Source organism: Salvelinus sp. IW2-2015, unplaced genomic scaffold (genome assembly GCF_002910315.2).
Source record: "Salvelinus sp. IW2-2015 unplaced genomic scaffold, ASM291031v2 Un_scaffold1259, whole genome shotgun sequence".
Taxonomy (NCBI): domain Eukaryota; kingdom Metazoa; phylum Chordata; class Actinopteri; order Salmoniformes; family Salmonidae; genus Salvelinus; species Salvelinus sp. IW2-2015.
The window spans coordinates 152,698-165,487 of NW_019942804.1; positions in this window are offsets into that span (position 1 = coordinate 152,698).

Sequence of the window (12,790 nt, forward strand, 5' to 3'; positions counted from 1 at the left end):
TTCTGTAACTGACCCATGTGAACTATGCCAGCCAATCGTTACGAAAGGTACATGTTGTTCTTTTTCACTTGTCGATTGGCTGTCACGGACTCTCACACACCGGTTCTTGGTGAGAATTAGAATGTTCATGGTCTGGTTCGTCTACTAAGGCACTGGGTGAGAGATGGGGGATCTATTTTGCACTTTATTTTTTTAAATGTATCTTCATGGCACTGGAGTGAGCTATCTACACATGTTTTGCACACAGCTCATATAGCAGGTTAAAGACGTACTGTTTGACAAAATCATGCTTAAAAAATGTATTATCGTTTTGCAGCTTGCACTGATGCGACCAATGAAAAATGCAACTCGCACAGMAAAGTCAAAGAATAGCAAAATGCGACCAAATGCTTGCAGTCTCTATATCACTGTAAAGTGATAGTTCACCCAAATGTTGCAAAATACATTTGTAAAAGTGGAATTGACAAGAGGAATCTTACTTTCCGACGCTCGTCGCATGTGGCAGGACTTGCAAACCATTACAGACTACAAAGGGAGGCACAGCCGAGAGCTGCCCAGTGACACGAGCCTACCAGATGAGCTAAACTACTTATAAGACTCCTGAACATCTAGTCAAATGGCTACCCAGATTATTTGCATTGCCCCCCCCCCCTCTCCCCCTCTCCCCCTCTTTACACCACTGCTACTCTCTGTTGTCATCTATGCATAGTCACTTTAATATCTCTACCTACATCTACATACTACCTCAACTAACCGGTGCCCCCGCACATTGACTCTGTATCGGTACCCCCCTGTATATAGTCTCACTATTCTTATTTTACTGCTGCTCTTTAATTACTTGTTACTTTAATCTCTAATTCTTATCTGTATTTTTTTTAAACCAAATTGTTGGTTAGGGGCTTGTAAGTAAGCATTTCACTGTAAGGTCTACGACACCTGTTGAATTCAGCGCATGTGACTAACACAATTTGATTTGATTTATGTAACTTTTTGGGCAACCCGACGAAATGTCAGTTATAGATCTGTAATTCTGTAATCTGTAAGTCTAAGAACCGGTATATCTGTTCTATATGTCCTATTTCTATGCGTCCCGTTCTTAAGTATAGTTTCTGCATCTTTTACTTCCGGTTATTTTACACCAGCTTCAAAAAAAGCTGAAAAACACTATATTTTTTGCTCATTGAAAATATATTTCACAGCGGGTTAAGATGGTACAATGATTCTCTACACTACACATTGCTTGTTTTGACACATACACTGAAATTAGGGGAACTAGCCTAATTTTTTAGCAACCAGGAAAYGGCGTAGCGATTTCTACATATTGCACTTTTAAAATATGACAAAGAGATTGAAAGGAAAAGCGTTCTCGGTTAATTTTCATTACACTGAATGCTGAATGCTGTATGCTGTATGAACTTGAGAATGTTTCTTCCAAGCCCACATGTTGTGGCTCATGCGTCTGGTTTTGGTTTGGTACGGTTGCATTGACCAGAGAGTGCTCCACTGATAATCAGAGTGACTGCTGAAAGAAAAAAAGAAGTTGCAATCGTGGAAATGAAGAACAGACTACGCATTCAATAATATGTTTTGAAATCTTTTTGGTGTTAGTTATACTTTTTTAAATTTTTTATTCTTGACTGTCTTAAACGTCAAACACAGGCTTGCCACGATGCAGTCTGTTTTGGGCCAAATATTAAACCTACTGTTGTGACTAGCTTGTTCTCTATCTCTCAATGCTCCATCGATACTTCAGCATGAGAAATATAGCCAATAGCATGGCGCACATGTCGGTTGGAGGAAGTAGTGTCAAACCAGGTGCTAAGATTCCATCAGGCCTTCAAATGCCTCTCGGCCAATCACAATGCTCTGGCCCAAACTATCCATTTTATAACTCAGTATAACATGCAGGTTTCGGGTATGAAGTTAATAACGTACAGTGATTGATTTAGCATTTTCACATATGATATCATAATTCCAATCATTCTGGGATAGTATTTTGATATTGAGTGATATTTTTGCTGTCATACCATGCTTATGGACCGAAGTAAGACGTTACCATTATAGGCAGATGGTCACAAAAAATTCTCGTTGCACCCTACTCTTCCTAAAGCGAGTGCAGCCTATTGTGTACAGCTGCGACAGTAGTCCTTGGCATTAGAACGGCCAGCTCTGCCAACGACTGAATTAGGTTGACCCGAAATTTCTCTTTCACAACAAATCCTGATAGAAAGTCAACTCACCCAGGCTGTTCCAAATAAAAACCCGAGTGTGGCTGGTGAAAACCATGGAGAAATGCGATGCCGTGGCCCATATGTTCGTCGTTTAAGTGCTTGGCAGAGGGAGGATGTAGCAACTGATGGTGGAGATTTTCTGGTTCAGTGGATAGGGAGTAAATCACTCAGGGGAGGAGAGGGACGATTCCTTCCTGCCCTCTGCAAATATAAGAAATATTTAAAAAAGCAGCTTCCCTTTGCGACCGAATTGGAGCAGTAAGGACAGCCAGGACCATTGTTTCCTGATGGTTAAGGTCTATTTATGGAGGCAGGCCTGACAACCTGAAATGCATGATGGACCTGTGAGACATTTGAAACTTCGTTTTTTGTGTATTATACTGAACAAGAAATATAAACGCAACAATTTTTAAAAGATTTTCCTGAGTTACCGATCATATCAGGTTAAGCAGTCAATTAAAATATACTCTAATCTATGGATTTCACATGATTGGGAATACAGATCTGCATCTGATATGCATATCACAGATACCTTAAACTAAAAAACGGGCCTCACAATGGGCCTCAGGATCTCATCACGGTATCTCTGTGCGTTCAAATTGCCATCGGTAAAATGCAATTGTGTTCATTGTCCGTCCGTAGCTTATGAATCCCCATAACTCCACCCCCACCGTGGGGCAATCTGTTCACAGCGTTGACATCAGCAAAACGCTCGCCCACACGACGCCATACACATGATCTGTGGTTGTGAGGCCGGTTGGAATTACTGACAAATGGAGAAACCTGCCAATGAAATCGGGGAGGGGAATATGGATCGGTCTATAACAAGAGATTGAAAATGTTAACTTTGAAAGGTCACACCCTTCACCCCATTTAATTTAAAGTCATGAAATTCGGTACATTGGTCCCTCTCATCATAGGGAACAAATTTGCCTCAGGGACACATATATTTTTTGGTGAAAAATACTTAAAACGCTACTCCTCTGACACCGAATCACCGATCTGCACGAAACGTGATATGTGGCAAAGATGGACAATGGTCTCTTAACATCATATTTTTGAGCCTATTAGCTAAAATATGTCCGCTGTTAACCAATAAACATTCACGTGGGCGTGGTATTGCACATAAATGCATATAAATCAGTGAAAGATATTGGTAATGTAACAAAACTTGGTACACATGTTGGAAATGCTGTCAATACTCAACATATGCAAAAACATTCATATCGACCACATTGTGGTGCTATAACGGGCACATCTATATCTCTTGATCTGCCTTTCTCAGAGTGATGAAATTTGGCACACATGCTCAGGGATGTGAGTTTAGCTAACCCACACAATATCTCGGACACTACTGGCCCGATTTTAATGAAACTTTGGTGAATGATGCGTCTTGCCACTGAGATCCATATTTACAAAAAGTACACTTATTGACCCATGGCGGGCTCTGCATCATTCGTGGGGGACGACATGTTTATGGTTTCCTTGTTCATAGAGGCACACAGACCAGTTTCATTTTCTGCTGAAAAAAAGACAATACAGTATCAATTCAATTGATTGGATCTGTATAGTAGCAGATCAGGTGTAAAGTTAAAGTGCTTAATGCAAATGCAAAAAATGAGTTTTGAGTTAAGAAATGAACACATCCAACTTCACCTCAGTGGACACAGTTAATCAATTACCTTGACCATGTTGTAATGTTCATTGGTCCTTTTATTTTTAAGCTGCTGAGAAATCACATCAGAAAGTCTGAGGAGGCTCAAGAGAAATGTGTTCCGGTTAAAGTCAGTCTGTGAGAGTGTGAAAGCAGATTAGACTATAATAAAACGCCTCAGAGAGCAAGTCTGGCTAATGGCGTCCGTCTGACAACACTTTGCTCTGTGGAGCTGAACAAACAGTTATAAAACTGTCACCTAGATCATCATAAAGGAGTATGGTAAGCTAGTGCTGGCTGCAGGAACTGTACCGACATCTGTCTAGATGATCCTCTCTCTGGCTGTTTTGTTTTGGTTGCGGAGGGCTGGAACACTTGTAAGCAGCTGTGTATTTTCCATGTTGCCGTTTCAACAGCTTCATGCTGTGGCAGCTCGACTATTCCTGCAGTGGCCATGTAGAGAGGGCTACATCACAGTCTTGTTGTTTAGAATAGATTATTTTGTCCAAATTTTTTTTTGTTCGAATGGAAATGTGTCTTCTGCCTTTTATCAACACCATCAGACACAAAATGTTGAGAGGTACAAGGCCAGCCGCTGTGCCCCTGGGTGGAGAGCAATGGGAAAGCTCTGCAAAAGCTCATCCACCTCGAAGGACAATTACAAATATGGAAGGAAGTTGTTGGTGCAGAGTGTAGAGCTTCACACTGGAGTGCCCATTAAAACACTAGGACCTCTAACATTGTACCATTACTTGATAGTTGAGGATGATGATGACAGGACGTTCGGGGTAGTGTGGTGAATTTCCTACAATGGTGGTTTGGTGTTGTATACACAAGGATGGCGGGAGGAATAAGAACATCTAAATAAATAATGACATATTGGACTACACATTTGATTTCAGCTGCGATTAGATGCTTACGTTTCAGGAATAGAATTGTTTTGCTGCAATGGCCCACCTGAATTCCTTGACTGCCATTCATCTCAATGAGAGCTGGCATATTGTTCTGGTGAGAAAAAACACCAGACCCACTGGCCAACATTGGATTTGTCTGCACGAAACAGGTCTCACTGTTAGGCGCTTGCTCCCCTTCGGGTTTACCACGGTGGAGTCATGAGAACGGGTCAGAGTGACTCCAGACTCCCGTTTTACATGTTAACCAATAGTGGCTCAGTATCTCGGGAGAAACACACATACACACACACACATACACACACACACACACATACACACACGTTGGAGAAAATCTGAAGCGGGGAGAATTAGGTAATGAATTTGTCATCTCTACGGGTAGAGTGGTGCGCTGTCCTTTTGGCTCTTGTGTTTCTAAACCTCTCTCAGGAATGTTGATTTCAAAGAGAGGGCTGAGGTCTGGGTGTGCCCCAGAACCTGTACCGCGACTGAGTAATGCCTCTGTCATCAAGCTCAACTAACAGACCTCAGCCAGGCCCTGACTTAAAGCCCCTTGTGGTCTTAAAGGCAGTAGTGCAGGCGTCATTCAACATACAGTGCACGCTGTAAACACATCACGAAGCAGACTTTCAGACAGACACACACACGATCAAAAGCAGGAAGGGAGATTATTTGGTCGTTTTTTTGAGGAGATGATTTGTGTGATTTGTGTGATTTTGTACGTCACTGGATGTCAAACAGGGGGTTGCATATACCCCTGTCTGAGCACGGTCCCCCGGAGGACCATCCATACACATGTCAGGAACACACCAGCAAGGGAACAAATTCACTGCATGTTTTCTCGTTCGGCTACAGATGTCTTTCATTTCCTGTACTGTTTCTATGCACTGTAGAAGGGTGCTTGACCAGGCTGGGAAATAGGGAAAGGAGGTGTAAGTACTCAGCATGCTGACGGTCATACAGAACAAGAACATCAGCCAATGGGGTTTTTACCCTGTCTCCATCCCTCACATTCAGATTTTTCATTCTCCTGGTTACAGTGTAATCTGTGAGGAAGGAAAGTCGAAGTAATGCAGCTGACATACTGAAATCCTGCTTCACACACACACACACACACACACACACACACACACACCACACACACACACACCACACACACAACACACCAACACACACACACACACACACACACACACACACACACACACACACACACACACACACACACACACTACACACACACACACACACTATCAGCAGTAATGTTTTTTATTTTATTCCATCGTCGTGAGCAACAGAGAGAAAAACTAAATATGTGAACAAATAAGATAAAAACATTGAAGTGACATGAAAGCTGAGGTTAGAATCTGATGAGGACAAAGAAAAAGCTCAACTCGTGTCACCAGGCCCCGTGCTCTGGTCCGTGTAACCAGTCGTCCACTTCCTGCTGTGAGCAACATTTGTGTAAACCACGAGTACTTATGAGCGAGGTGTTGGAATGTTTAACTTTCAAGATGTGTCCCCGTGGAGAGTCTGTTTTTTCTCCTGTTTTGAGCAAATCAAAGACAACAACAAAAAACAAGTATTTTCAAAGGGAAGTGAGCGGTGTTTTGTCAGCACAACAAAAGCAACAAATTGGCAACACGTATATGACGGATTTCAAGTCATCTGAAACACATGCGTAAATTATAGCCTGATAATTATGCACCTAAGCTTCGCTTTATTACCTGTGTTTTTTTTTTACAATTACATCTGACTTGCTTGGTAGAGCACAACTGTTGAGAAAAGTGACCGTTATGACTAGTTACTGTCATTATTTGCCGGAAATTACCATTTACAACTCGATTAGCCATTTCAGTCACACTACAAAAGTGGATACCCATCTATTTCTTTCCATAACATTACTAGGTTTGACATATGACAATAACACATTTCATGGTCGACACAAGTCTGTCACACAGAGCACTTGGAAGACTAAATGAAAGGGGAAATAAACCCATCTGGTTGGTGCTGTTCCTTCACTGCCATGTATGTTTAGCTGCAGGGGCCCAGCTTTAGGACGTGTCTTCTTTCCACCGTGGATCTCTGCTGGACGCCAGCGACTGGCTACTCAAAGGCCTTCATTGCATAACACTGTACCTCTGCTTTCAGATGTTTAGCTCGGAGGTTCCGGTGGGAGCTTCGTCTTAACACTGGCAATCCTTTTAGATAAGTGTGCATGTATAGTTTGTGTGGGTCATATGGCCTTGTATTACCACCATCACCACTATAACTCAGGTTGCATGCACACATCATTGCAATCAAATCTCAAACTTTTTTTGGGGCCCTCCAAAAGTATCAGAATTGAAGGTTTCTCAGCTGTCCCCTTATAAAGAGGAAGAGGTCGCAAGGACATGTTAACTGACCAGTTATACTCTTTGAGACAGGGCCAAGCTCCGTGTGTGGGCGGGTGATATTCACGTCTGCCCATGGCTAAAAAGCCACATTGAAATCCAAACACTACCGCCCCTGTCTCCCACCCACCCCCTTAGGCCCCTTCAGGCCCTCCCATCCCTAACCGTTTACAGAAGCCCCTGACAACGTGTGTATATTATATCCACTTCCTTCTGGGGAACGAATAGTAAACAACATTTTCCTCAACGCATAGCCCCATTACAACTGATAAATCGTTGTTTGGGAGAGAGTCCACCAGTAAGAGTTCTCTTTCCTGAGAGACCTAAGTGCTCTGAATGGTGTGCGTGGTGTGCCGGGGGTATGAGGCTGAGAGTCTCCATTCATCTATCTAGAAGATAAGACAGGAGGGTAACAGAAAAGCATCATTTAACAAACACAGAGTTCGACAGCTGTCCATGAGGCATTTATTCTTTCCAAATGTAGAATAATAGAAGTCTCCGGTCTCTAGATGGTTCCTGGGTAAAATCTTACTCTGTGAGAATGGATWTGTTGAATGTGTGAMACCAACTGTCATTTTCAAACAGATTCGATTCAAGCATGTTTGTTTTCCTAYGATTTTGAAATGAGWTGTACAACTCCTGGATACCATGTTGCCTTGGTTACCTACCTGGCAAAAGGCTGAGCCATCTTCTTGACCTAAATTAATGCCAAAGTTAGCCTGCTAACTCCTCTGGTTAATGGACTTGATTGCATATGGCCCAATGTCTTTGTAGAAACTTGGCATGCATGGTTACTGCAGCTAGTCCCTGGTTGTTAGTGCAATCTGTTTCACGCAACGTTTGGTTTACTTGTTTAATGGTAGCTATCAGCCTATATTTCAGAGAATGAGAGCATCTTGCCACTTAGTGTCTTGCAAACACAAAGCTCAGTTACTGTGTTTTAATGCTAGGAGAGTGGATGTCCCGCTTCATAAAATCAGCTGTGGCTCAGTGGGATCTCTCTGCCCTCTGATCTCTCTGCCCCCTTCATTTTCATTTTCATCTTCTTCCTCCTCTCTCCCTCCCTCCCTGCATCTCTCTCTCTCTCTCTCATTATACAGTATCTAACGAGTGTACATTTTCTCTCCAGACAGAAGAGGGAGCCATGACTCTACATTTGTCAGGCAGCAGCAGAGTCGGGGTTAGATTTCGGTTTACGGCCCTTCTCTGTGGCGTTCCTACTACTGTACAGTTACCAGCAGCAATGTGGGGCATTGGTCACCGGCTCACCTGCCTTTACGTCCCCCCGGTTAAAGGTTTAACCATCAGTTGGGGCTGCTATGCGACACTTCACCAGAACACTGTAACATAACAGTCTTCAAATACTATTTGAAATAGTTACAAATACATTATATGTGCTTGATTGTGGTTGCCTGGCTTAATAAACTGATGGAATAGTCCCAAAACTGCAAACCCTGCCCACCTGGCAATCCAGGCAGGCTGGAGCAAACACTCCCAAGTGTTTGAAAGATTTCAAAAAAGTATTTGAACCCAGGTCTGYACTGCAGCGCTGAGCACAATCAAATCCAGCTGTACAAGTTAATAAGTCTTACCCAATGTAAGCACTGTAAATCTTCCCGGAACAAGTGAACAATGACAATGTGAAATTAATGATTCCATGTAGCTCTATCATTTCAATGGTCATCTATTAGAAAAGGTTACTGGCTGATTGCCTAATTGCCTTTGAGTCTGTGGGCTCGGTTTCTATAGCTGATGGACAAATGACCATTATGGCCCTGAGAAATTTCTGGCCCCCAAGATTCAACTAAATCTTTAGTCATTTTATGTTTTACTGACTTTTATGATTATTTCACTGCAATATCGCTATACACGTCTTGAATCTCACACCCATATCTTTTTGTTTTGTGTAGAAGTTTCTTGCCTGGGCAGACGGTGACGTGGGTCATGTAGATAACTCATGTCGATGAAGGACAGCTACAGTATATTCCACAGCTATGGTCAACAATTTCTCATTTCGGATAGACCTCTCTCCTTTACTCTGTTTTGAGGCCAGAATTTGATTTGCTGAGACAATACTCCATTTCCAGGGTCACCAATCACATTAACGCGACTTGATTGCACATACGGTGGATTACACAGAAAAGAGGAAGACGTTACACGTGGACAACAGCAGCCACAATCCACAGACCTCTGAAACATTCGGAGTGAAAAAAAAAAAAATCACACTGCAACCGATGATGCATTGTGGTCTGGCTTGGCTCTGACAACTAACAGGGTTGTGACATTGAGCAGGAGCTCTCTTTAAGAGACGGGGGGCCACCGTGACAGGATACATTTCTCTGATATTAACAATAAATAACGTCTCGAGCCAAAGCCCAACGAGTCAGCTGTTTCCAGTCCCTTAGGTGGGTCACTATGTGACTGGGTCCATTTTGTCCCGTCACTCTGGGGGGAAAAAAACACACATCTCCACATCCCCTCACTGCAGTCCCCAAGCTCGGAGATTAAAGGCTGCCTAGGGCCTACTGACGCCCCGCTTGGCTCTGAGTTTCATCACAGAGAATGGCGCACACTGCTATGCAGGGTGTAGAAGGAGCATTTGTCAGACTGCTTCTTGAAGGAAATTAGTGGGAGTTCAAACTTCGCTGTGATATTTTCTTGCGACTTTGTGCCGAATATGGGATGCAGTGGTCAAGTCAAGCCGTGTTTACAATATGGACGTTAGGGTGCATTGTGGTGTCCCACCTGGATACATGTTGTCATTTAGGCCAATCAGAGCTGGAAAACAGGTATGTTGGAGTTAACACAAAACAATAATGTACTTTAAATCGAGAAAATGTGTGTTTAACTTGTCCCTGTTTATTAGCCAATAATAGTACCCTAGGTCCCCAAATTATCAGTGAGAGAGAATTGTCAGGAAATGGAATGTCCCAGCTAGCACATTTGGTTCCTTGGAAGTTATGGGAACATATGTTTTTTGTTCCACATTGGTTGTGGGAATGAAGCCATATGTTTCCTGACCGGGTAAAACATCACGTTTTTAAACATTATGAGAACAGAAGTGAAAGTTTTGGCGTTCTGGGAACGTTTATTTTTAGGGTTGCAGGGAGGTTCTGAGAACGTCTTAGAGAACGTCTTAACTTTCCTTGAAAGTTTCCTGTGAGGTTTTATGAAACCTACAGAAATTATAGTTTATTTTAAGGTTTTTGAATAACTTCCTTAAAAATGTTCACTGAATGTTCCAATAAGACTTTTAATAACACTGCTAGCTTAGTTTGGGTTAACTGTTTTGAACTCCCAGCACAGATAGGACACATGGAGATTCATTTCCTTAGACATTAATCATGCAAACACATAACTTTTTTATTGTGACACAGCATCACAGCATTCAAACGTATATCTTCTGTTGTCTATCCATGGAATTAGTCCACTGCACCACCAGGACAGAGTTAGAATGCCATGTTTTTTTTTACGCCTACAAAGCTATTCATTTCGGTCTATTCAAACCCCATTTCAAAAGACACAAGCACTCATTAAGTTTTGGTGTGGCTAATTAGTGGGCACGGCCAACACACCTGAACACCCTTAACATATAGGAGGTTAGAGAGAGTTTTGTTGATGTTGAGAACGGAATGTAYATGTTTTTAAATAACATTCTTAGAACCTTCTCTGAACATTAAAGTTTTATTGTGGTTTTTATGGAAAGTTTTCTTAACTTTCTGGGAGCAATTTGAGAACATGACTTTAAATAGAACCTGTGAGAAATGTTACGTTATGCTGAAGTACTGAAATTCCCACAGAAGAACGTTGTTTCTTAACGTTCTCGAGAACATTTCCAACATCAAAACAGTTGGAGAACGTTTCCTAGAACATTGACCAACATGTTAATTCAATGTATCCAACTTTTAGGAAATGTTCTGTTAAAGTAATGAAATACGAATATATATATATTTTTAAATGATCCAGTTTCTTAAATGTGCTGAGAATGCAAAGCACGCTCTAACCAAGCTCTAAAAAACATATGGTTCTCAGAACGTTATGTGTTAGCTGGAGTGGCACAAAGTCTGTCAATGGATCTAACAGGGAGGTTAAGTCACATAGTGTGGAAGCAATAGCTCTGGAAATCCATGCATCAGAGACACACAACATGTGCGTATGTGCCATTGAGAAATTAGAGACAGTTTAGTTGAGACAAGTGGAATCGGCAAAAAGTGTGTGTTTACGTTAGACAAGAACCCGGTGAGTGTGAGAGGACGAGTATATGAACCTGACGGGAAAATAAGGAAAGGGAAAGAGAGAGGTCAGGAGAGCGATCGTGTATGGATTGGTTAAACCAAACAAATCCCACTGGCCTAGAGCCAGGGCTCCTCCTGAACTCTCCTACTACTTTACAGTAGAGCGCCCTGGCTCGTCCTGAACTCTCCTTTTACTTTACAGTAGATCGCCACTCCTCCTGACCTCTTCTTCTACTTTACAGTAGAGCGGCGGGCTCCTCCTGAACTCTCCTGCTACTTTACAGTAGAGCACCAGGATTCCTCCTGAACTCTCCCGCTACTTTACAGTAGAGCACCAGGATTCCTCCTGAACTCTCCCGCTACTTTACAGTAGAGCACCAGGGCTCCTGAACTCTCCCGCTACTTTACAGTAGAGCACCAGGGCTCCTCCTGAACTCTCCTGCTATTTTAACAGTAGAGCACAGGATTCTCTGAACTCTCCGCTACTTTACAGTAGAGCCAGGGCTCCTCCTGAATTCTCCGCTCTTTACAGTAGAGCACGGGTCCTGAACTCTCACGTACTTTACAGTAGAGCACCAGGGCTCTCCTGACTCTCCTGCTACTTACAGTAGAGCACCAGGGCTCCTGAACTCTCCTCTACTTTACAGTAGAGTCACCAGGGCTCTCCGAACTCTCTGATCCTTTACAGTAGAGAACCAGGGCTCCTCCTGAACTCTCCCGCTACTTTACAGTAGAGCACCAGTGCTCCTGAACTCTCCTACTACTTTACAGTAGATCACCAGGGCTCCTCCTGAACTCTCCTACTGCTTTACAGTAGAGCACCAGGGCTCCTGAACTCTCCTACTGCTTTACAGTAGAGCACCAGGGCTCCTGAACTCTCCTACTTTGTACAGTAGAGCACCAGGATTCCTCCTGAACTCTCCCGCTACTTTACAGTAGAGCACCAGGGCTCCTGACTCTCCCGCTACTTTACAGTAGAGCACCAGGGCTCCTCCTGAACTCTCCTGCTATTTTACAGTAGAGCACCAGGATTCCTCCTGAACTCTCCCGCTACTTTACAGTAGAGCACCAGGGCTCCTCCTGAATTCTCCCGCTACTTTACAGTAGAGCACCAGGGCTCCTGAACTCTCCGCTACTTTACAGTAGAGCACCAGGGCTCCTCCTGAACTCTCCCGTACTTTACAGTAGAGCACCAGGGCTCCTGAACTCTCCTACTACTTTACAGTAGAGCACACAGGGCTCCTGAACTCTCCGATACTTTACAGTAGAGAACCAGGCTCCTCCTGAACTCTCCCGCTACTTTACAGTAGAGCACCAGTGCTCCTGAACTCTCCTACTACTTTACAGTAGATCACCAGGGCTCCTC